The sequence below is a fragment of the Calypte anna genome, chromosome 3 (assembly GCF_003957555.1).
Source record: "Calypte anna isolate BGI_N300 chromosome 3, bCalAnn1_v1.p, whole genome shotgun sequence".
In the NCBI taxonomy this organism is placed as follows: domain Eukaryota; kingdom Metazoa; phylum Chordata; class Aves; order Apodiformes; family Trochilidae; genus Calypte; species Calypte anna.
Window position 1 is genome coordinate 94,107,780 of NC_044246.1, and position 25,845 is coordinate 94,133,624.

Here is a 25,845-nt window from a genome sequence, read left to right on the forward strand (position 1 = left end):
TTAGTGGATAAATTATGTTAAACCAATGCAACGATATTCTGTGTATTTACACTGTGACTTGCTGCTGTAGCCTATATATAGATTAAAAACCAAAAGGTGTACAGGAGACTTTTAAATAAACCAGCTATTAACAAACAATACCCATTAGCAGGAGACACATTTGCAGAATAACTAGAGTTAAATTAAAAAAAAAAATATTTTTATTTTTTATTTTTGTTAATAAACATACTGAGAAATTTTAATACTGTCATTAAATATTTTTTAAAAACTGGAGACATTTAAATATCTTTTAAGACTCCTGAAACATTTCTATTATTATTTCTCTATCCTAATTTTTACTTAAAGGTATTGTAGTTCATATACATGCAATACAAAATAACGAATATGTTGCAATAAATGTGAAATTAAATGCTTTCAAATATTTACTGTGTCTATTACATGGTATTTTGTCTTACTATAAATGTATCTACACAATGAAAAAGGGATAGGAGGGGAGAAGAGAGCCACAGTGGAACATTTCATGAGTGAAAAGCTTATTTGGGCTGGCAGGCATGCAACGATGCAATTAAAACTAATGGGTCACTGAAATGGACTTTACAACATTTGTTTCTGGAGTCTTTTTCTGGGCCTGATTCTCTTGACAATTATTAGCTACTCTCGTGCTCGTGTCACTAAAAAAGTCTTGCATCTAAACTCCCCCAAAATGACATAGTTTAGACACTTGTTCATGCCACATGTATTTTATACAGATCTTGGTGGAAATTGTATTGGCTTCAGCTAGTGATTTTTTAAATTTTATTTTATTTTTTTTTAGCATCCACATGGTTCTGTGTTTTGGGAAGGCAGTGTTGATAAAACACTAGGTTTTTTGGGTATTTCTGAGCAATGCTTCCACAGCTTCTATGTCTTCTCTGTTTCTTATTCATTTCCCACTCAGTGAGTAGGCTGGGAATTACCCCAATAGACCAAAGGTATATTTCATACCATTTCATGTCATGCTTAGAACCAAAAGGTCAACAAAAGAAGGAGAAAACATGGATGTTTGTGATTACAGTGTTTATCTTCCCAAGAAACTGTTAAATGTGCAGAGGTCCTGCTTTCCAGATAGGAGTTAAACATCTGTCTATCAAAAGGAAGTAGTGAATAAATCCCTCTTTATGCTTTGTTTTCCCATCCAGCTTTTACTTCACCTATTAATGTGTCATTATCTTGACCCATGAGTTTTCCCACCTTCATAAGTTTTTACCTATTCTTTAAACAAAGGACTAAAATGGAGGAAGTTCTCTGGATGTAAATAACAATCTAATTTCATGAACGTGGGTCATAAAACTAATCAAGTTGTGTCAAAGGTATATGAACTTGGAAACAAAGAATGAAGTTGGTAATTTCTTCAAGTAGGAAATAATTAGACACATAAAAAAAAGTAAATGAGAAAATCAACTTGCTGCCTTACAGGTAATCTCCCAAAATATCTCCAGGGTAAAATTTTACAGGTAATTGAGGGCAAAACTGGTAAGTGAATTAGAAAGTAAAAAAAAGTCTAGTTAATAAAAAAATGAAAGCAACACAATTTATCAAGAATAAATTCAGAACAACAGATGCTGAGAAAATATTGCATTTTTGTAATTGACATCTAGGATAATAAAAGCATTTTTTAACATCTTGTAGGCTCCTATTGATCATGGATACTAAGCATGATGATAGGGAGAAAATACAGGAAAAAGCTTATTAAGAAGTGTAAGTGCCTAAAAATTCAAAGTAATGCATGGCAAAGCTGAAAGTGTTTGTATTCAAGGATGTTACTATTAATGCTCTGTTTAAGCAAACTCAGGAATTTAAGATCTGTTAAATGACAGAAGTATTTGCTTCTTTTTATTATGGTTAAGGAACAAATGGCAGTACTGTTCTGAAATTCTGAAAGTTCACGGAGCACAATAGTTATGCTAGATGACTCAGGGACAAGCAGTGATCTAAGACCAAAAGGTATCATCTTAAATGGCAATTAATACATTTCATGTTTAAATCAGGGTTCTGAATTAATTTTCATAGGCTATACTTCTGAACTGTACGCTTCAGTATATTGTAAACATCAGGGGGGACTAATTTAGAAAAATACCCAAGTGCTAAGGGAAGAGGCCACAGAAAATCTCAGAAATCCAAGGAGGCTGAAAAAAGGTAGCATTTGAATATTTAAGAAGAGATCAACACTATGGACCCACTAATATACATATTTTCCCCTCATACTTACGTATTTTAAAATATATAAAGAGATTCCTTACTTCTTCAGAAACTACGTGCTGATGTAGCTTTAATTAACACCTTGTTAGTCCACAACCTTGTTAGAAATCTTTCCTGCTCTCTAATGGACACAGATAAAGTTCACATTTTAACTATGAAATTATTTTATACTGAGATGCTAATTGATTAGCATTAGCTACTGTGTCCCTGATACAAATAATAAAGAAATCTATTTACACAAATTAACTTTCAGTCCAGACTGAAAACCAAAGGCAGAATTGTTCTCCACATAGCTTGAGATATAATAAAGAGTCTAAAAATACATTATATGATATTTCATGTTTATGTAAGACTTAGAAAATAAGCTATCAAGGCTCCAAGCAATAAGTGAAGAACCCAGAAATTTATATTCTAATTTTGTCTCATAAGAAAGACATGAGGAAATTAAAAAGTCACCCAGAGGGAACTGAGAGACTGAAATTATCAAAGAAGCAGTGGAAAGCAGTTGGTAAAACAAATGACGAAGAAAACAAAAGTGAAAAATAGAATAGAAAAAAAAATCAGTAATATTGATTTTGGTTTTACTTGCTGCTAGATCTCTGGCCATCAACTGAAAAAAATCCATCTTGAGTCTGTCTATAATATATTCATGCCATAGAATCTTACATTTCCATCTAAAAAAATCTGCTTAATCCAGAAGAAATAATTGTGATGTGAAGAACAATCTGAGTAAATAGAGTGACAAAAAAAGAGCTATATACAGTTATGATAATTGTATAGGAAGAGAAAGCCAGTACATTCACTTTTGTTTTAAAAGACAGGAAACTAGGGTACCTCGTTTTGTTAGTTTGGTTGGTTTTTCTTTTCCTGGAAGAGGTACCCATTATTAACAACAACAAAAGAAAAATTTTAAAGAAGCAAAACAAAAAAAAGCCCAACCTCCTTCTTCTCAAGTAGAAGACACATGGAAAGTTGTCTAATGTAAGAAAAGTTTATGTGTAGTAGTGCCTCAGCCATCTCTACCTTCATTCAACTCTTCCCTGTACCTTAAAAGCTTAATTTATATTACTGAGGCTAAAATTCAGATGTAGATTAGTAATTAGTGATGGTATATGAAGTAGTATCTGTATCATCATTCAGGCAATTAACTAATTCCCTACCTAAAAGGAACACTACAGCCTATTAAAGAAAGAGCAAATATTTGAGACTTCAGTTAAATCTGGTGATTGTTACAGACATCTCATTATTAAAATTAGCCACACCTGATCACTGAAGTACAGAAGAAAATAAATTTAAAAAATACCAAGTTATAAGATAAAATAGACACAGTTTTTCCAAATTCATCTTTTGTTTGGAAGCCTAGGATATTCCAGACATCAGAACTTCTGTTACTGATAATGAGGGTATTATTTACACTTTGTATTTCATCCATGTTCTCAAACTTTGGTAAGAAAAAGCAAGGTCTTTTACATTATTTTTTTGCTCCTTTTTTACTGTGAAATCACAGAAGAAATGTCCATGTGACATCACAAGTCAGGGTTAATTTGGAAGTGAGTTTTATATTGTCTGCTTGTTAAAAAGTTACCTTGGTATGGCCACATAGGCTCATTGACACTGGAAAGCTACTCTGTGTTATCTTTTACCTTGCTCTTTGTTTACTAGCTTTTTTTTTAGCCACATACAATGATGTCATGATGACAAAACTAAATCTCTCAAAACAAATGAAGGGCCTGATTCATGATAGAAGAAAGGTTTGCCATATTTAGTCCTGAATGATTTTGGATTAAGGGAAAGATAAAACATGTTAAACATAATGCTTACTGCCAGACCTTACTCATCTTGCAGTTTTGTACAAAGTCCATAAAAATCTGATAAAGGCAAGCACGGTAAAGAAAACATTAAACTAGCTCCTCGTTGCACAACAAGTTTCACCCACACTGAGCAAGGAAATAATTTCAGAGACAAAACCTTTCTTACATATTGTCCAGTGCTATTTTGTACTACACTGAGGTAGTATGTCTTAAATCCCAGTTCAGGATGAGAAGGAAGATAGTTAACTTAGCACTCTGAGATCTACAGTCCTGCTACTATCACTAAAACATAAAGCATTAGCATATTGCAATGGGAAATCACAAATCCCACAGCCAAAGATTAAAATATTGCAGACACAAATAAATAACACGTTGTTAATCCCAAATGGCAAGGACAGGACAAACTATTGTAGAATTAGATTTCATTTTTATGTATCTGACCATTTGCAATGCTCCCATTCTACTTCATAATCAATCAATATAAAGTTGGCACTTTTGTATGAATTTACTGTACATAATAAAACTGCAGTATAGTCAATATGAAATTATGATGAACTTTGCTTTTTCATATGTACAATACATAACAAATTACACCCAACTGAACCATAAACTCTATCATTTCTATTAAACAATCTCAGTTACTCAGAATTCTAGATTATTGCAATGACTTTCGGATGGCCAAGTTGATAGAAAGAATATTGTGCCTCTCACACTTTTACTGAAGTTTTTCACTACTTCAAAAGTAAAAGTGATTAAATGTTCAATAAAAGTGGAATCAGTTTTAAGAAATCATCACTTTAAATTTCATTGCTTGCAAAATGTTAGGAATCTTAATCACACAGCAATTTAAAACTGTAAGAATTTGCAAAAACAATAACATCCTGGTTTTCAAAAATTTGTATATAAAGAGACTGCTATTTCAAAGCAAAGTAGAAAGCTTAAATGGTATGGCAAATAAGGTCATACTACTAGAGTGTAGGACCTATATCCTGACTATTTCTTTTTTAATTAAAATTCACCTTTGAATCTTTATTATTGCCTTCTAAAAATCAAACAAAACCAGAGCTATTAATTCCAGATAGACAATTTAGCTATAGAAAATACCACCAGCTCAGGATTTAATCACTTTTTAAAATTCGGTAATAATTCCCTTTTTTCTGTTCAACTCTCTAGAATTTCTATGGTTTAAATTAATTTTTTTTTGAGCAAAATTTCTTTGCAATTTAATCTTGACTATTCCTTTACACGATCACAAAAATAAACCAAATACTGATTTCTCAGCATCTAATTTAGTTCTGAAGTTGTTTCAGAAAGGAAGTACAATAAGTCATATAGTAAAAACCTTTGCTCAAAGCATGCTTAATTAAAGCAGATTGCTCAGGGTTTTGTCCCAAGTGCTGACCACCATAATAGTTAAATTTTTTCCTTAAATCAAATAACAAATTCCTGTGTTGAACCTTGTTTCTGTTGCTTTTTGTCTTTCTGTGCTTTCAAGAGAGCCTGTGTCCATCTTCTCTATAACATTATATAGTTCTAAACAAGTTAACTTACCTTTTCCTAAGGCTGAACTACCTGTATTTCCTTAGTGTCTCCTCACATTCCTGAGTGTCTCCTCTAGTGCATATGCACTAGAACAGTAATGATCTCAATCAATCTCAGCTCGATTAAGTTCCTTTTATCCACTGGATAAAGTGGTAATGATGAATCCCAGCTAGCTGCAACTCTCCAAATACATTCTCACAGCTAGTGAACTGAGGGGAAGAATTACTTTCCACAACTCCCTAGCTACTCTTCTGATAAGACTGTAAGTAGTGGGCTTTCCTATTTGCAAGGACACCCTGAATTTGGCATGCACCCTAGCTGCCAGATCATCTTCTGCAAAGCTTCTTGCTATGCAGGCAGCATCTAATCTGTTCCATTACACTAAACTCTTTCATTCCAGATGGAATACTGCATTCCCTTTTATTGTCATTCGTGAACTTTCTGCCACCCCATTCTCTGTCTTGTTGAGGTTCCTCTGAATAGCACCATGTCAATTGCTCCTCCTAGTTTGGCAATGCCTGCTAAAATGCTGAGTATGCAATCTTTTGAGTCAACAAGGTTATTAAACTGTATTGGCCTCAGCAACAATCCCTGAGTAATGTCATTAGAAAACCTCTACCAGCTGCAATTGGTGTCATTAATCACACTCCTTTGCACCTTATAGCCCAGGCAATTTTCCATCCTCCTTACTGGACACTTATCCAGTCCATATAACCCCAGGTTGACTACAAAGACACTGTGGGAGACAGTATCATAAACTTGCTATCCATTTACCCACAGACAGAGTAATCTATCTCATCACAGCAGGCAGTCAGGTTGGTCAGGCCTAATTTCCCTCTGGTAAATCCATGCTGGCTGTTCCCAATCAGCTCCTATGTGTCCTCTTGTCCTCTATGTTTCCAGCTACTGCTGCCAGGAGTCTGATTAAGACTGTACTTTTCCAGGTCCTCCATCCTGACCTTACTACCAATGTCTGACCTTTTCCAATCATACTAACTTAAAAAATGTTTTTAAAATTTATTTTCATAATATGGAATAGATGTAATCAGATTTAAGAACATGTTCTATTAAACAAATGATTATTTCTGAAGGTGTTTTTTGTGTTGTTTTTTGTTTTTTTTTTAATTTTAGGGCCTCTGAATTAAACAATGCAATTTTTTTTCTCATCTTTAACTTCATATCATTCATCACAGTTTGTCTTACTGTCCATGGAAGGAAGAATCTGTATGATGGTGCAGATGAATAAAAAAGTATAACAGCAAATGACAACATTACTAGCAAGTCAGCAGATACTGGTTATTACCATTAGCCCCTCAAGATTTTAGGTTATTTTTCTCTGAACGCTAGCCAGACACTGACATGCTGTTGTAATGCTAGAAGCTAGAAGTTCATCTACTTCATATATTCTTGAAGAAAAGGAATATTACAATGAATTGGTTTTAGATTGAAGATATTATGCTCCTTCAATTGTTTTTTCTCAAAATAACAAGCTGAATGGCTGTTAGGGTCAGTTCACCACACGGTGTTCCTCCCATTCCTTCCTCCTGGGGGGGGGAGAACTCCCCACAGCCTTCCCCTGCTCCAACACGGAATCCCTCTCGTGGGAGAGTCCTTCAGGAACCCCTCTGCTATGAGTCCTTCCCGTGAGGTGCAGTCCCTCAGGCACTGCTCCAGCCTGGGCTGCCCACAGTCACAGCTGCTTCAGGAACAGTCACCTCCCCTTGCACAGGGTCGTCCTTGCTTGCAGATCCACGTCTGCTCCCACCATGGTCCTTCATGGCTGCAGCTCCACAACTGTGCCCCTGGGATCCTTCAGGGGCTGCTCCACCGCGCTCCTCCACAGGCTGCAGAGGGAGAGCTGTCATCTCACCATGGGCTGCAGGGAAATCTCTTCACAGGCACCTCCCCCCTTCCTCTTTCCTCACTGACATCAGTGTCTCGGATATGGAATTGCTGTCACCTGCCTCTTTCCTCTGCTCTGCAGGCTTCTTCATTTTTAGTTTTGTTTTCCCTGTATTTGAATATGTTGCTGGCAGAGATCCAGCTTCCCATGTCTGCTTGGCCTCAGCTAGAGCCAGGGCCAGAATTGGAGTCAGGGGAGCTTCCAGCAGCTTCTCACTGGAGCCGGCCCTGTGACACCATCCCACAACCCTCCTGGCTTCCCAAACCCTACCAGACTAAGCCAAGACTAAAGGCTAAGTTTTTCTGACTTTTTTTTATTTTATTTATTGTTATTATTTTCTACCAGACATGATTCACTAAGTTTTGAAAAAAATTTCTTTACCAATCATTTGATTATTGATTAGTAAATAAGTACAAGCTATTGCTCTTGTAAATAAAGATTTTCAGTTACTCAAAGTTAGACATATTCTTCATACTGTAACTTCCAGGAAAGTTCTTCACAGAGACAACAGAAAGATAATCTCTGAAAGAAATAATAATTTCTTACTGTTCAAGCTCTTTTCTTTGGTATTTGCATTTTCCTTTTCCCTGTTGTGCTATTTAAAGATAGCCAGTTAATAACTGTAATTATTTTTCCAGTATTTAATCCTGGAGTCTTGCAAAGCACAGAGAAGTTTCTATATATTTAAAGTAATGAGAGTTATGTCTATGAATTGCTTAAAGAAATTATATCTTTTTACTCAAATTTTAGTAATTTGTATGTTGTATTATTTAGAGTTCAACAGAATGAAACTTGACTTCAATAACCCAAGCACAAAAGTACAAAACTCCTTCTGAGATATTTAGCTTTGGTTAGACTATATTTGGGAAAATGCCTTGAGGAAACATCAGCTATTTTTTCTTAAATAAAATTAAAATAAAACATACTGAGAAGATTACTTATTTTAGCTTGATTCATAAATATATTGGGAGGCAGTGCTAGAAGGCAAACCACTTCAGAAAAACTGAACACTCTTTAAGGAGGAGATAATGAAGGTGCATAGGCAGATTGTCTCTATGTGCTGAAAGGCAAGCTGGTGGGGAAGAAGAGCAGCATAGCTGAGTGTAGAGCTGTGGGCAGCTTCTTTGGAAGAAGGGGCAGGCCACTCAGGAATTCTACAAAGATGTTGTTAGGCTATGCAGTAAGAAAATTAGATGATCCAAAAGCCCAACTAGAACTTAATCTGGCTACTGCCATAGAGGACAATAACAAATGTTTCTAGAAATAAATTAGCAAGAGAAGGAGGGCTAAGGAGGATCTTCATCTGTGATGGGATGTGGGAAGCCACATAGTGACAAAGGGTGAGGAAAAGGCTGCCACACTTAATTCATTCTTTGTCACAGTTTTTAGTAGTAAAACCATTTGTTCTCCAAGAACCCAGCCCACTGAGCTAAAAGACAGGGACAGGAAGCAGAATGAAGTCCCCATAATGCAAGGGGAAAAGGTTAGCAACCTGTTATGCCATTTAGACACACACAAGTCTGTGGAGACATGCAGGATCCACCCAAGGGTATAGTGGAAGCTGGCAGAAGTGCATCAGCTGTATTCAGCAAGGTCAGGTCCTGCACATGGGTCACAAAACCCTCATGCAACTCTACAGGCTTGTGGAGGAGTGGTTGGAAAACTGCTTGTCAGAGAAGGATGTGGGGGTATTGGTTAGCAATGTGCCCAGGTGGCCGAAAAGGCCAACAGAGTACCAGCTTATATCAGAAATAGTGTGACCAGCAGGACTAGGGGAGCAACTGTCCCCCTGTACTTGGCACACCTTGCACCTGGTGAGGCCACACTATGTTCATTTTTTGGTTCATCACTAGAAAGGTGGACATTGAGGTGCTGGAGTGTGTCCAAAGAAGGGCAACAAAGCTGGTGAAGGATCTAGAGCATAAGTCTTAGGACAAGCTGCTCAGTGAACTGGAGTTGTTAGCATAGAGATAAGGAGGCTGAGAAAAGGCCTTGTCCCTCTCTACATCAACATGAAAGGAGGTTGTAGTGGGGTGGGGGTTGGTCTCTTCTCCCATATAATAAGCAATAAAACAAGAGAAAAAAGCCTTAAGTTGCATCAGGGGAGGTTTACAATGGATATTAGGAAAAAATTCTTCACTTAAAGGATTGTCAGGCACTGGAACAGGCTACCAAGGGAGATAGTTGTGTCACCATCCATAGAGCTATTTAAAAGATGCATAGATGGGGTGCTAAGGGACATGGCTTAGTGTTGGACTTGACAGTGTGCTACATTAGTGGCTGGACTTGGTGATCTTAAAGGTCTTTTCCAGCCAAAACTATCCTATGCTTCTATGGTCTGTTTTATTTTATTCTGGAGAAAACTTCTAGTGTTGCATAATATATAGTGAAAACACCATATTGTAAAATTTGGTGATATGCATCTTGGGAATAGCAATTTATTGAAGATGAATGCCCTGTTTTCTGTTGCATTTGGTTTGGGGAGTAATTACCGTTTGGAAGCATACAGAGTAATTTTTAAATATAAAAATCATTATGCATTTTTTGTAATAGTAAATGATTATGTATTTTCCTTAAATGTTAATTTTTTGTTTATAGTCATTGCTGATTCAGCTGTCTGCAGTTGTAAGGCACTTAAATTGAAAATGGGAGCATTTAGGTTTACCATTTTGAACTGGAAATCATGCTTATCTACAACATGATGTATCACATAGTCATCTTTGTTATGCATATATCAATGTAAAAACACCAAAATAATGGACTTCTTTTAATTTTCCTTCATGTTAATGTTATAGTATTGAAATGTTTTGTCTAGCCTTTTTTTATAGAGAAGTGTCTATAAAACCTTTATAAAAAATGTAGCTGTTTCATCAGTCACACTAACAGTTTTATGTTTTCTTTCCATACAAGCTGCAAAGTCAGCTACTTATAGGAGTATTTTATAGCAGTAAGTCACAATTTTTAAAAGACTTTTTCCTGTGGTAGAGTCAGTAGGATCTGCAAAACTGTTATTCTCTGAGATGGCTAGAACAACGCAAAATTAAGATTATATTAGGATCAATATTCTTCAATATATTCTAAAAGTGTCCTTCTAAAGAAGGACAAGTCAATTCATATAGATGGGACTTGATTATTTAAGTCAAACTTTGCTATCAAAGGGATAAATTTTTACACTGTCCATGTCTCTGTTATGTTGACACTTTCTACCATCAATTCTTTGTCTAGTGATAACAAAGCTCACAGACATAGCTAGTTCAGGTCAGTGTTTCACAGAGCAAATCAGAAATATATTCATTCTTGGGCAGACTTTCCATTTGTTGATACAGCTATATGCCTAAGAGAGAAGATACATAGATACCTGAATCTATGCAAGTCAGTTGTTCAGACAGTATGCAGCTTTCCCTAGTAAAAAGAATCTATAATATTTAGCATACAATGATAGGATTTCATAAAAAATAAGATTAATTTAGTTTGGTGATTTACGTTTTTTCCACAACGTTTTTTTTAACATTGCAGCATTTATTTTTCTATCTTAAGCAGTTAAAATCTCAATGAAATTTTGTCTGATTGTGCATAGGATTGACACCCAAGTGTCAACTCTGTGTTTCCTCATAAAATAATCTTCACCTACTTTGTATATTTTATGGTTTTCATTTTCTTTTTGTTTCTTGGAACTTCTTGATGTTAAAAAGACTTACTGAAAATTAACATATTCTGGACAGAGTTTGCCTTGTCTATCTCTTTCAAAAGTGTGAGAAAAATGATCTTGCAGATTCTAAAGTGTTTGCTTTTATAAGTATTAGAAACTCTGCATGGCTACTGTGAAATGAAATACCTTCCTTTGTGTTATACAGATATGTCACCTGATTATTTCTTAAAAGCCAGAAAGTTCTTACAGAACAGTTCTGACTTTGACATCATTATTAGTGATTTGAGGATTTCCATCAGGGAGCAGAACTAGACAGCTTTCTTTAGGATTTCTTTTTTTATAAATTATTTGCTTATAATTTATTATTCCTTGTATCTGGAAATTCCTATGTGCATAGTCCCAGGGCAATGCCACTTTTATCTGCTTTCTCCTTGTTAACTTCAGTAAGAGAAAGGTGAACATTTACAGAATTTTGCTGAACAGAATTGATACATTCAAAACCAATATCTCTTTTTGCAGCATTCTAAATGTTTATGGATATTCTAACCACCAATCAAACCGACAGTTCTGATCTATGGTAGCATCTTCATAGAAGCTCCCATTTACCTTGCACCTAGATGACAGCACAATATATTGGTTTACAGGTTCTTAAGCAATTGCCACAAAAATACCAATTGTTTTGCCTGTTTCGAGGCAACTACTTATTTTTAATTCTATGGTAAGTTTACTTTATAGTTAGGAAAAGAAATATATCCTTGGCCTTTTGGCATAATTATTATGTATCAGAGCAAACCTGTTTCCATTACCTGCAGGCACTATTTCAGTGTTAACCATAAACCTATTTGATTTCCTAGGCCATGGTAAGGGAGAGTCAGTGAGCAGCTGCGTGGTGTTTTGCTACCTACTGGAGTTAACCCACAACAATATGAAACAAAATAGAAAAGTGTCAGAAGGTGCCATGGGATCTTTAACAACACTGAAGCCTTAGGATCTGGTTTTTTTCAGTCTTGGCTTTTTTTTTTTATCATCTAACAGAACATTTGTTAACTTAAAAATATTGACATGAGTTATGCAACATAAATAACCAATACTGTTGCAGAAAAGGAGTCTACATGTGATGACATTAGAAGTTTTGCATTAAAGATAGGAAGTTTTAAAGATAGGAAGTTTAAAGATAGAAAGCATGGAGCATTGGCCTTAACTTGAGCATTAAATAAACTCCAACAATTCAAAGAAGATAAAACTGCCTGCAGTTACAAGAAAATTTATATATTTTTGAATTCCTGTTGAAACACCTGAAATTAAAGTATTTTTTAAATATCTAGATACAAGTGCTCAGTTAAGCTAAAATTACTTTCTATTTAAACATAAAATGAATATATACATTAATTTAGATTAAAATAATTCAACTGAGTGAATATTCTTTTCAGTAGCTATGAATACTTCATCTAATGGGATCCACTTTTCATGCACAAAAAGAGAGAGGTTCTATAAAACATTGAAAACTTCCTAGGTTCCTTTATTCAAATGCTGTTGATTAACATTCTAGATATGTCATGTAAAATATCCTAATTATAGCACTACTGTGCATGACAGAGATTAAAAAAAATGCACTTAATAACAGAAAATCTATGAAAAGGATGTTTTATTAAAATTAGGTAAGCCGTTTTTACATTAAGTGCTCAAATAACTGACAGAAAATTAATTATGCCATTAGTCAAAAAAGCAAAAGTCTGTTTGTTAATATTTGCTACAAGGTATTTTCTGAAATGTGCATCTTTTATAATTTAACTTTTCATAATGTGTTATGACTTGTGATTCATTGTGAATATATTTTGATTTAATCGCAGTCATATATGAACAGAATAGAGTGAGTGGACCACTATGTCATGCTTAGACTTGCTCTCCACCTGTATATAATTGGCCTTGTGCTACTTTCTAGCAAAATACTGATACACTTGAAGAAGTTATGTTAAATGGTGTAAAATTTTTCCATACAGATGTCTTCTTCTTATACATAAAAATATATTGAATCTATTCAAATGTGTAGTTTCTACACATTTCTGTTCAAATGCATATACAAGTTTTATGGACTCTGCTCAAATGTGTATCTTTTCTCTATTGTTCAACATGGAAAACTAAACAAAAAGAACAAAAACACAGATGGAGCTGTGAGTTTAAAACTAGTACAACTTTTTCAGATAACGGAGTTCATGACTTTCATAGATGGATGCAACTGGCCATCTGGCAAATAGAATAAATGTTCTGTGAAGTTCATTTTTATCAGTGTGCAGGTGTAGATACAAAGGTGGTATGCACAGACAGTGCAAAGCAACCGATGGAGACAAGCTGTTTGTCATACAAACCGTGGGATAAACATAGTCCCGAGCTATGCTAGATAAGTATGGAATTTCCTGTATATGCAGCCCCCTGATTGTGAGATTGTCTGGAAGGGATTAGTGATATAGATAAGGTGGGATTTCTTTCCTTGGGTAAATCACCATTGTGAAATAGTGGGATAAGAAAAGGTATATAACTGCATGTAAGGATACAAATAAACGGATTTAGTTTGCATCAAACTGTGGTCCCCGTCCTTGCTGCGGCAAATTGGTGACCCCGGACGTGATTCGGGAAGAACTCTGCTGAAGAGGCAGCCGGCCAGCAGGTCTCCGAGAACGTTGAATTTGAGGCTGAAAGAAGCCTGGACGAAGGGCGGCCGCCCGTCTGCACCTCCTCGCGTTTGGCAGGTGAGCTCGGAGAAACGAAGTCATGGGTAATCAAAGTTCCCATGAAGAACAGGACGTGTATAGACTTATGAGAGAACTGTTGCTAAAGCAACAGAAAGAAATCTCGGATCATGCACTTAAGCTCATTTTAAAATGGGTCCGCGATAAATTCCCAGGTACTTCTGCTGTTACTATTTTTGAATCTGAACTGTGGGATAAAGCGGGAGTTCGTTTATGGGACCTGAGTACGCGAGGGGATCATGAAGCACTTAAACTCCTATTTCCCTGGCGGACTGTATTTGAAGGTATTAAGGCGCGGGAATCGGAGCGAGCAGACACTTCTGCCGCTTCTGCCGTTCCCAGCGCCCCCCCGCTACCAGAGGGAAGAGCACGGGAAGACGCTCCCCCTGCCAGAACTGTAGCCGAGGTAACCAGATCGGATTCGCCGAGCGACGATCCGTTCGAGCCTGATCCTTTCGATACAGGACAAGAACCAGATCTAACTCCCGATTATTACGATCCATACGCAGTATGGGCTGCTATTAAAGAGCAGGCTTTAGATGCGGGAGAAATTGACATGGCTATAGCTATCAGTGCCCCCACGCCCTGCACAGCGACGGCACGGGGGGAACCCCATCGGCTCGGCAGTCGTTTCGGACATACCCGATGCAGCAGTGTCCAGTTCTCAATGCGCCACAGCAAGCGACCTCGCTCTTACAAGAGCAACAGCACGGAGCGCCGGACTGGATTTACCGACCCGGTTCACAGTGATTCTTGCCGACACCTCGGTGCATATGATAGAAACTTTGTTTCAAGGGCCTCTTCCGTCCGGGACTATGGGTCTTATTGTGGGACGCTCATCAAGTACTTTTAGTGGTCTTTTTGTTTTACCAGGAGTCATCGACAACGATGCCTTAGAAATAAAAATAATGGCTTGGACGCCTACCCCTCCCTGCACAATACCCGCTAAAAGCAAAATAGCACAATTGGTGTTGTTACCTTTAAATATTGATTTTTTCCCCTCAGATGTCACGCGGCAGGGCGCCTTCGGATCTACAGGCTGCCCGCAAATATACTGGACACATGCAATCTCAAAGGACAGACCATTGAAACAATGTAAACTTAAAAATGGGTGTCAACAAGTTGTGTTAACAGGTCTTATTGACACAGGTGCCGACGTTACCGTAATCTCCCAAGCTAAGTGGCCACGCCAGTGGAATCTAACTCGCACTGCACAGCCATTAGCAGGAATAGGGGGAATTGGTAACAGTTACCAGAGTGAAGATGTTATTCAAATCATTGGTCCTGAGAACAGGGTAGCTAGTACTCGACCCTTTGTATTGCCAGTACCATTGAATCTGTGGGGAAGGGATGTTCTATCACAATGGGGATTGCATTTAGAAACGGTTTTTTAACGAGGGTCACTGATGAAGGGCGTGAAATTCCACAATTAACCTAGAAAACACAGGAGCCAGTGTGGGTGAATCAGTGGCCCTTATCAGAAGAAAAACTCACCGCCCTAGAACAATTGGTACAAATTCAATTAAAAAAGGGACATGTAGTTCCAACTTTCAGTCCGTGGAATACTCCTGTTTTTGTAATTAAGAAAAAATCAGGTGGTTGGAGATTATTGCAAGATTTACGAAAAATTAATGCTGTTATGGAGCCAATGGGAGCGTTACAACCAGGTCTCCCTTCACCAACAATGATCCCGCGGGAATGGAATCTGATTGTTATTGATTTAAAAGATTGCTTTTTTGATATTCCTTTACATCCTGATGATGCACCTAAGTTTGCCTTTTCTGTGCCTAGCCTTAATATGGGAGCACCTCTTAAACGCTACCATTGGACGGTTTTACCTCAGGGCATGAAAAATAGCCCCACAATCTGCCAGTGGTATGTTGCCAAAATATTGGCCCCAGTACGTCTTGAATTTCCAACTGTAATATTGTATCATTATATGGATGATCTGTTAATTGCTGCTGCTACTGAGGGTGATTTACAAAAAGCAATACAGTCTGTGTTAACTGCCATCGATCAGGCAGGCTTGAAAGTCTCACCAGAAAAAATTCAAAAACAAACCCCCTGGAATTATCTAGGGTGGAAAATTACCAATCATTCCATAATTCCGCAAAAGCTATCTATTAATACTCAGATAGCCACACTGCATGATGCTCAAAAACTTTTGGGATCTATTAATTGGTTGAGACCCCTTCTGGGTATTTCAAATTCTGAATTGGCTCCTCTATTCGATCTTCTTAAAGGAGACGCGGACTTAATGGCTCCCAAACACCTCACACCCTCTGCGGAATTAGCATTACAAAGAGTTTGCAGGGCCATCGAACAGAGGCAAGCCTCTCGGTGGGACCCTGATTTATTCTTTCAATTAATAATTTTAGAAGACGGTGTAAAATATTGTGGCATGATTTTTCAGTGGGACACCACGCTTACAGATCCATTGTTAATTTTAGAGTGGATTTTCCTGCCGAATCAATCCTCTAAAACTATTTTACAGCGACCAGAGATGTTTTCTCAAATCATTATGAAAGCCAGAGAGCGACTGTTAACCCTCTCTGGCAGATCATTCTCTACAATTTATATGCCTGTTACTGAATTGTATCTTTCTTTTCTTCTACAGAATTCACTTCCTTTTCAGATTGCCGTACAGGACTTCACGGGACAATTTTCAAATCATTTTCCTCCACATAAACTCTTTCGATTGTCCTTTTCCCTTGCAGAAGTTCCAAAGAGAAGTGAAGTTCCTTTACAGGCAATTACTGTGTTTACAGACGGTTCAGGTATCTCTCATAAAGCTGCAATTGTATGGAGAGACCCTGAAACCAAGGATTGGCAATCTGATATCACCTTTCACCCAGGTTCTCCTCAGCTTGTTGAATTAGCAGCTGTGACTAGAGCTTTTTTTCTTTTCCATAACCAACCTTTAAATATTATTACAGACTCAGCTTATGTAGCAGGTATCGTGCTTCGAGCAGAGTCTTCAGTCCTAAGAGACATTTCCAACTTACAACTGTATACTCTGCTCAGAGCATTGATTGATCTTATCAACAAACGGCAACACGCCTTCTTTATTATGCATATCAGGTCTCACACCTGCCTCCCAGGCTTTGTAGCCGAAGGAAACAGGGCGGCTGACCTGTTAACAATGTCAGTGTCACCTCTTCCGAATAACTTCGAACAGGCTCGCCTGAGTCACAGATTTTTTCATACAAATGCCAAAGGGCTCCGCAGACAATTTGGTCTGACTTCACAACAGGCAGCTGATATCTTATCTGCTTGCCCTGATTGTCAAAAATTTACTTTTCAGCCTTTAGCAGGAGGAATTAACCCTAGAGGACTTCAAAGCCTTGAACTCTGGCAAACTGATATTACTCATTTTTCCGAATTTGGTCGTCTTAAGTACATACACTCTTCCATTGATACCTTCTCCGGAGCTATTTATGCATCATGCCATACAGGAGAGAAGGCCAGAGACGCCAAAAAACACTTTTTAAAAGCATTTGCCTCTCTAGGAGTTCCTCAAACAGTTAAAACAGATAATGGTCCTGCCTATTCTTCTCAGCTTTTGAAGACCTTTTTTGCAGAATGGGGAATTAAACATGTGACAGGTATCCCCCATTCTCCGACAGGTCAATCAATTATTGAACGCTCCCATCAGTCCCTTAAGGCACTGTTACTAAAACAAAAAGGGGGAACTGGTGGACTGATAAATACACCAGAAGAAAGATTGCAAAAAGCTATATATACTTTTAATTTCTTGAATTGCTTTTCAGACAATGCCCCACCAATTACAAAGCATTTTGCAAGTAACCATCTTTTTAAATTTCAGGAAAGACCCCCTGTGTTAGTACGGGATTTGGAGTCCGGGAAAGTTAAAGGCCCATTTCCTTTAATCACCTGGGGCAGGGGCTACGCTTGTATTTCCACAGAAGCAGGACCTAAGTGGTATCCGGCAAGGAACGTCCGCCCATATCGAGAAGGACAACTGAAGGAACAGACGTAGCACAGATCTCTCAGCACACGCAAAATGCTATACAAATAGCTTTGTATGTATGTTGTTATGCTGTATTAGAAATCTCTCCAAGGCAAAACATGTGGGTAACATGGGCAAATGCAACTGGCACCACTGATTTTTGCATTGCAATGGCTTCCGCTACAGACCCTTTCCGTACCTGCCTTATAGGTATCCCAGGTTTTAATGTTTCTCTGTTTGCTGACTTTTCAATTGGATCCTGCAAAGCAAGCCCTTCACTTGGAAATTGTTCAGCAGAACTGATTTTGGGGCTGAAAAAATCCCTCCCCTGGGATCCACAGGAATTAAATCTATTGGGATCCCAGGCAGTTGGCAACGTATCAGGAAACTGGACACCTACTTGCATAGTTTTTGGTCCTAAGTATGCTGCTAGGGCATACCCTGATACCTGGCCGGACATCAGTCCTACATCTGGAGATTATAGACTGGGATCAGGATATTGTGGGTACAATGGGTCTGAGCGAATGCCGGTAATAGGGACAACACATAACCCCAAAGCTAACATTAAACTTATTTGGGTAAATGACACTGCTAAGGCTTTACCCCCCGGGGTATTTCTGATCTGCGGTGATAGGGCCTGGCAAGGCATCCCCCGTAATGTTGTAGGCGGACCTTGCTATTTAGGCTCGTTATCCCTTTTTGCTCCTCGCTTTGCTGAATTAAGGCAGCTTGTAAATACTATATATCATGCTCGTAACGCAAGAAGTATTGGCCTCACACCGCAGTGTGATGATAATGTTAGGCTTTTAAGTGTAGCTGCTAGAACTGCTTTAGCTCTTTTTATTCCTGGTGCTGCCGCAGGAAATGCGCTTACTAACCTAGCTAGATTAGCATGTTGGGCTGAAAAGCAAGCAAATATTACTACTGAGATTTTAGATAACCTTTTAATGGATCAAAATAGTTTGCGACACGCTTTATTACAAAATCGCGCTGCTATAGATTTTTTATTGCTAGCCCAGGGTCATGGCTGTCAGGAATTTGAAGGCATGTGCTGTATGAATCTTTCTGATCATGGTGAGAGCATCCACGCCAGCATCACGCAGTTGAAGCAACACACACAGAAGATTCAGCAACAAATAAACCCTCTCGGCGATGCTTTCACAACCTGGCTTCATGATATGGGACTTAAAGGATGGCTTTTATCTTTAGTTAAAACTCTTTGTTATGCTGGGATTGTTATTGTGATTTTGCTTTTGTTATTGCCTTGTCTTTTTCAATGTATCCAGGGAATGCTTAATAGAACTGTTTCTAAGGTTTTTTTAGTGCAACAGAAGGGGGGAGATGTAGATACAAAGGTGGTATGCACAGACAGTGCAAAGCAACCGATGGAGACAAGCTGTTTGTCATACAAACCGTGGGATAAACATAGTCCCGAGCTATGCTAGATAAGTATGGAATTTCCTGTATATGCAGCCCCCTGATTGTGAGATTGTCTGGAAGGGATTAGTGATATAGATAAGGTGGGATTTCTTTCCTTGGGTAAATCACCATTGTGAAATAGTGGGATAAGAAAAGGTATATAACTGCATGTAAGGATACAAATAAACGGATTTAGTTTGCATCAAACTGTGGTCCCCGTCCTTGCTGCGGCATGCAGGGAAAATTTATTTAGAACCTTTTAACATTGTGCTATAAAGAGAAATTAAGGATAGAATGTTTTAGTGTGCTGCACCTAAAAAAAGCAGGAAGCAGTGGTATACTGGTGGGACAAGAATGTCTTCACTATCAAACCATCCAGTCTTGCAGGAATAGCTTTTAAGGAGACTTACCAGGAGACAGGAATGGAGTTTCAAGTAACAGAGAAGACCCAGGGAATGTTGATGTATTAGGAACCAACAGGGAAACATAGTGAAATACCTCAAAGGAATTAGGGCATGTTCCTTTAAGATGGTGACACAGTCAATAACACAGCTGAAATAACTCTAATGTACATATAATGGGTGGAAAACAAGAGGAGCTGGAAGCCTCTGTGCAGTAGAAAGCTAGGGTATAATCACTGTCACTGAACCCTGGGGGGAAGGATCGTGACTGGATTGCTGCAAACAATTGCTATAAAATGTTCAGAAGAGACAAAAGAAGGAAAGACTGGGACAGGGGTTGTCTTCTATGTAAAAAAAAAGAAAAAATTGGATTAGAGCTATCTTTGAAGGCTAATGATAGAGAGATTGGGAGTTTATGGGCAAAAATTAGAGGCCAAGCCTACAAAGGAAACCTTGTGGTTGGTGTTTACTACAGGCACTTACAGGATTTACAGGTACATTGGAGAGAAAAGGGAGATTAAAGAATAGAATAGAATAGAATAGAATAGAATAGAATAGAATAGAATAGAATAGAATATTTCAATTGGAAGGGACCTACAACTATAATGTAATTCAACAGCCTGAGAACTTCAGAGCTGTACTCCTCAGAAACAAAACAGAAGAACTAGTAATATGGAAAAGACTAAGTTACTTTATGATTTATTTATGTCAGTTTTTACTAAGCAATCACTCTTCCCACATCTCTCAAGTTTATGAACCTCAAGGCTGAGGAAACAGAGTAGCTCCCATCATACTATATGATAATGTTTGAAACCAGATGATGAACCAGAAAATACACAAGTCCATGGAACCTGACAAAATGCAAGCTCAAGGTAATTGCCAGATGTAGTTGCTATGGCACTTTTAGTCATGTTTGAAAAGTCATAGCAGTGAATACAGAAAGGGAATATCACACCCATTTTTGAAAAGATTAAAAAGGAGAGCCCTTGGAGTATAGTATATCTTTAAAAAGCTAGAAAATAATATCCATATTAATCTTAATTATTTTGAATAATTATATTCACTGCTTTAGGACATTTTTCATACTACCACACTTTCATATGAGTTCTAAACAAAATAATAAATACTGGTTGTAGGACTTTGTTTAGGGTACTAAAAGAGAAATATCAATCTGTAATTACCTAAATAAACATTTTTTGTTACTTTTTCATAATAATAAAAATCTCATAACTATTTCCAAAGTATTACTTTCAGAAAAAGATGCTTTCAGAAACAAATGATATAACTGAATTTTTAACTGCTGCGATTTTTTTTTCTATAGGGTTTCAAGATATTTCAAGTATATTTCAAATGGTTGATAGATTTGTAATTGAATGTATTATACTGAAAGTAAAATAAATGCCTAGGTAAAATGCATTAGAAGATATTTTCTTTCAATAGTAGCTGCAGAATATGGAAAAGCAGTATTGTATTTGCTTCAGAATTTGTACCTTTCAAGTGTTTTTCAATATATGCTCACTAGAAATAAGTGTGCTACAGGATTCTCTAATAAGTTTTATAAGAAGCCATTTATAAATGACTTCTGTAAATTTTAGCTGGCAGTGTCTCTGCATATACAGATACTCTTGGCCCTTCTGATTTCACTCCAAGTACAAAGTACTGTCATTTCCACCAAACATTTTACATATATATTTATACATTTGAAATCAAGCATTCTTTATCTGTTGAGTTTTTGCCTTACTTGTCTGAGTGGCATCTGACTTGATATCAAGTCCCATAAAAAATTAGCATGTAGATTTTTAGAAAATGAACTTATGTTCATTAATTTTTAATTTAAAATATGTTATTATTTACTTCATTTTGCATATTAAACAGCAATATGATCAGTTACACAGGGATTGTGGTTATTGTGTCTCATCCATCCAGCATTGCATGATACATAATTTTTGTGTTCTGAGAATTTTTGTCCTGACTGAGAATACCTACCAGGAGGTCATTTTGTGGCATTACAAGAAGCAGACATTCCTTTTATGATTTTCTAAATTATCTATGGAAAAGAGTAATCACAAAACCACAGATCACATTAGAACACAGTATATGAACTGATCATGCAAAGTTATGTGCAAATGAATTACATGTATGAATAGTTGCCTATTGAAAGTAAAAGCATATAGAGTTAAAAAAGTAAGGCTTTTTATGCATGGAGACTGTCCTGGTTTTACCAAATGACCTAAAAGCAAAAATAAGGAAATAATAATAAGAAAATGATTAAGAATAAGACAGGCTTACAAAGAATATCAATAAATTACTGTGCTGGAAGTGTAATTAATATCTTAATGGTAAATCTAACATATTTATTCATATTACATACGCAAAATAGACTAGAAACAAATTCAAACCTTAGTTAATACATCTGAAATCAATTCAACATTAAAAGGGGTAGCTTTTTTCAGACTTTAGGCAGCAACCATGAAAGTAGCTGTAGATCATATTAACCTATGATTAGGCAATCTCTAGATACAGAAAATAAATCTTTTTTCAAGTTATTCAAATTCACATTGTATCACTGTATTGCTAAGCTATAAGAATATAGAAAGAATAATAACTAATGCTGAAAGAAAAAATTCCAGGTAAAATGTAGTTGATGTAAATTTTTAATGTTCCAGTTCTTTAATCTCTTGCTATCCGTCTCATACATAGCAGTTTTTCAAAGTAGTTTTTTAATAGTATTAGAAAATATAAGTCAGATTTTGGAGTGATCATCCCAGCTTTTAGTGAAATAATACTGCCTGTTTCTCTATCTCAGATTCACTTTATATAGCAGATGTACAGTCACACGCTGTGATTTATGTTGGATAAAAACTACTGATGACAAACATTTCATGCTGTAAACAGGTAGCAATATCTGGGCTTCAACAGGTCCATTATTCTGACATAGTATGCTGTGTCTTGTTCTATTAACACTTCTAGAGTATGCAGAGTGCTCATTATTAGAAGACGGAAAAAAATAGCCTCTCCTGATTATTCAATTTTATGTCAGAGAAAGTAAAAGAAGCACAGGTGATGAGCTGAAAAATAATGACGGATGTTTTCAAGTACAGTAATTAGTGTGAAAAAAAAATAGAATCTAAGAGCTGGCAAATGGAATACAAACTGTATTAAGATGACAAGAAAGACTGAAGAAAGTTGGCTGTGAGGAGAAGATGAGCAGAAATTCAGGAAGAATACAAATAATATGGGATAAGGTTTGAGCAGCACTCACTTTCTGAAGATGATCCTCTAGTTACGTCAAAAGAAGTTTTGTTAAAAACTCTGAGAGGAATAGACCTTTCTTTGTACTAACTGTAACCTTGACAATTTTATGTATGGTCCACAACATCTGCTTCAATGAACAGCAGCTGGCTAATAACGTGCCAAATACCAGCTGAATTAGAAAGCTGTGAATCACTGAACTCTACCAATTACATGCTCAAAAGATTCTGTGAACATCAAAGCTCCATGTATACAACTACAGTTAGCATTTGTAGCACCAGTGTCCTTACAGAAATGAATTGCTAGTAGTACATTCTGGAGTATGTGTGGTTTTTCTCTGGTGGAAATGGTAAATGTGACTGTGGGCTCTGTGTTTGTGGTTAGTTTTGGGCAGGTCAGTTTGAGCACACTGTTGGATCATACTGGACATTGTATAAAAAACTATATCCTGTGTTCAATAGGCTGGTAATACAGCTTGAAATTTGCTGTGAAGTCCTGCAGTGCTTTAATGGTTGTCTATCAGTAATTCCCAAAGTGAAATAGATTCATCTATAATTGTGACCTTCATTAGAATATTTTAGGACTTAAGCCTTTGAGGCAGGTGCTAGAAAGCCTTTGTTAAATATTAAGCAACAAATTTTCCAATTTGTTTTGTTTCTAATATAGAGGTCCTTGGAAGTTTTCTGAAACTTGTATACTTAGATTGATGCTAAAAATCTTATTTTAGAGGAACTTCTGGATTTAAGTGAATTCCGAATTGAATTCTTTGGGGTGTAATTTGTGTCTAAATGTTTGACATAAGTATCCAAGTGACATACAGAAATTAGACATTTCTAATGTAGACACAAAAATAGCTCCCTGGTCCAAGGACATGCATCTAAGTAGTCTATTGTCAGATTAGCTATTAGCAGGACCTTCTGGAATGACATTTTGAAATTAGCCCAAATAATAAACTCACCCAGGGAGTAGCAAACCAATACTGAACTCCAACCTTAGCCTTAGGAAGTTGAAAGACATACTCCATGCTTCTCAGACAAATGCTTTACTCAGTTGACTACAAAATATATGGACAAGGCACTAGTCTTGAGCAGAGACAGATAATCAGTCTTCAGCCAGACATGTACTTATTAATGAGCCAAATAAAGCAAAGGAAATACAGACTGATTTTGGTTAAGCAGTGAACTAAAATATGGGATGTGCACAAAAACACTTCCATGCAAAAAGACTGGATCAAGTATTATGCACCTTAAGCTAAGGAGGGAAACTCTTCTTCATACCCAGTTTAGCCAGGTCACTATCATGCAATGGATGAATCATGTTTTCTGACATTTTCCATTTCTGTTTTTAAGCTGAACTGAAAAAATTTCTTTGCTAATCTTTGCTTTTAAAATGCTGACAGCCTAAATCAACTCAACTTCTTGGAAAAGTGTGATGCTGGAATACCAAAGCAGAACAAACAATAGTTTTACAGAAGCTTCCCTCAACAGATCTGAGCTACAGCTGCCCTGTTTTCATTGGCACTCAGGAAGGAAACAGTGAAGGACAGAGGCATTCTTAATTTTACATACTTGTAACATATCTGGGGCAAGAAGCCAGAAGGAAATAGCCACCCAGGTAATAAGCCTCAATGGTATTTAGATATGGAGAAGATCAGAGATTGGTCTAGGGTTGTCTTGGACTAGTGACCCCATTGACTTTTTGATATTAAAAGCAGTAAGTGGGAATAAACAGTGGGAAAATATCCATAGGTGTACAAAAGTTTGCAGAATTGTGTTTATGTTGTGAAAAATAAATTTTTGGTTAGAAATATCAATCCACCCACTATGCCTATAAATGTTAGATTTGATGTCACTGAGTGGTATGGTATGATCTCGCAGCTACCCCACACTAAATTCACCATGACAATCAGGCCACACTTGCATGACCTGTCTTATCACTTTCATAGAACACCTATCACTGGAATGTCATTTGTTTCCAGCAAAATGAAATTTTATTTTCCAGAGAACTTATTCAGAATGAGAATGGACAGATCAATACTCACTTGTCAGGTAAAGATTGATAAAGCTATGTGAATTCAGAAGAGTCTGCTTACAGCATGTCTGCCTATACACATGCATTCAGAAGAGTGTTTTTTTCTGTAATTTTATGCATGCATCTTATGCCTTGCAAATTTAATACAACTTCTTTTTGTTTGTTTTGTTTTTCCCCAGAAGACTGTTTCCAGTTACTGGGAGTATTCAAATTTATTAAACTTAAAATTCAGTCATTTGAAAAATATTATATTTAACAACATGAAATGTCTCAAGGCTGATATAGAGGTTTCATTTAGGGACAGTCACTGCCACTAGCAATTTAGCAGAACACATTCCTGGAAGGTGAGAATGACCTTTCTTGATTGAACAACTTCCCATGGTTATTCTTCTGCCAATGAGATGAGGAACGCTTTATGTGATGCAGCTGCTGAACATCATAGAAAAGAAAATTAATCTAACCACTCTATCTACTATAGAGTCCTAGAATTTCTTGGTACCTTTTTTATTTTCATTAAAAAAAAAATTAATTACCTGAACTGGCTGTACTTTGAAATTCTCCTGTTAAGAGCTTCAGAAAATGGAAGATTCTGTCACAGAGTAGCTGCTAGTTATCCAAGCATATTCACTAAAGCTGTGTGCCTAAGCCAAATCAAGGAAGCAGAACAGTTTGTTTAAATTCTGTCCCTGTTCATTTCTTGCCTGCTTTTTTAAATGTTGTTAACAATTTGAAAACTGTTGTAAGTCTGGATAGAGAATGTGCTAGTACTGCAAGTAATTTCTACATAGACAGCCCCTGTAAAGAGAGGGGTTGTAATTCCTTTTGGTGGGCTAGGCTGAAATTACTGTCACTGAGACAGAATTTCCTTTAAATTTTAACAAG

General features: G+C 36.9%; 1 long non-coding RNA gene across 1 annotated transcript; it reads left to right on the forward strand.

Annotated features, from left to right (window-relative positions):
* Positions 1-930: 930 nt before the first annotated feature.
* Positions 931-19,193, forward strand: LOC115598128. The gene is made up of 3 exons (XR_003987407.1): positions 931-940; positions 17,930-17,933; positions 18,964-19,193. It is a non-coding gene; the product is annotated as an uncharacterized LOC115598128 (long non-coding RNA).
* The last annotated feature ends 6,652 nt before the right edge of the window (positions 19,194-25,845 follow it).